The sequence below is a fragment of the Ovis aries genome, chromosome 17 (genome assembly GCF_016772045.2).
Source record: "Ovis aries strain OAR_USU_Benz2616 breed Rambouillet chromosome 17, ARS-UI_Ramb_v3.0, whole genome shotgun sequence".
Taxonomy (NCBI): domain Eukaryota; kingdom Metazoa; phylum Chordata; class Mammalia; order Artiodactyla; family Bovidae; genus Ovis; species Ovis aries.
Genome location: NC_056070.1, coordinates 49,108,750 through 49,109,442, shown reverse-complemented (window position 1 = coordinate 49,109,442; position 693 = coordinate 49,108,750). Strand labels below are relative to the sequence as shown.

The window sequence follows — 693 nt, the reverse complement described above, 5'->3', positions numbered from 1 at the left end:
ATTTGTTCTAGTTTTGTGAAAAATGTGGCTGGTAGCTTGATAGGGATTGCATTGAATTTGTAAATTGCTTTGGGTAGTATACTCATTTTCACTATATTGATTCTTCCAATCCATGAACATGGTATATTTCTCCATCTATTAGTGTCCTCTTTGATTTCTTTCATCAGTGTTTTATAGTTTTCTATATACAGGTCTTTAGTTTCTTTAAAAAATATGGAACGCTTCACGAATTTGCGTGTCATCCTTGCGCAGGGGCCATGCTAATCTTCTCTGTATCGTTCCAATTTTAGTATATGTGCTGCCGAAGCGAGCACTCCTTCTTTTTTTTTTTTAACATTACTTCTTTTTTTTTTTTTATTTTGGCCACACTGTGTGGCATGCTGGATTTTAGTTTCCCAACCAGGGATCAAACCCTTGCCTCCCACAGTGAAAGTGCAGAGTCTTAACCAGTGGACCACCAGGGAAGTCCCTCTTATAGCTTTTTAAATTCCTGCCCCATGTAACTCACTCTCAAGACCAGGAGTAACTGACTCATCTGTGATTTTAATGATATATGATTGGTCTGGCCAGTCACCCACAAATGGGAGATTATCATCAGATAAATGTTGATGTAGGGTTTTGTGCTTAAAGGTTCTTGCTGAAATGAGCCAGAGACCACCATGCCTTTGTTCTCCTGTCCCTCTGCCCTCAAAT

The 693-nt window shown here is 39.1% G+C and overlaps 1 non-coding gene across 1 annotated transcript; it reads right to left on the bottom strand.

Moving 5' to 3' along the window:
• Positions 1-207: 207 nt before the first annotated feature.
• On the bottom strand, positions 208-314 carry LOC114108906 (U6 spliceosomal RNA). Its single transcript, XR_003585632.1, has one exon. It is a non-coding gene; the product is annotated as a U6 spliceosomal RNA (small nuclear RNA).
• Between the last annotated feature and the right edge of the window lie 379 nt (positions 315-693).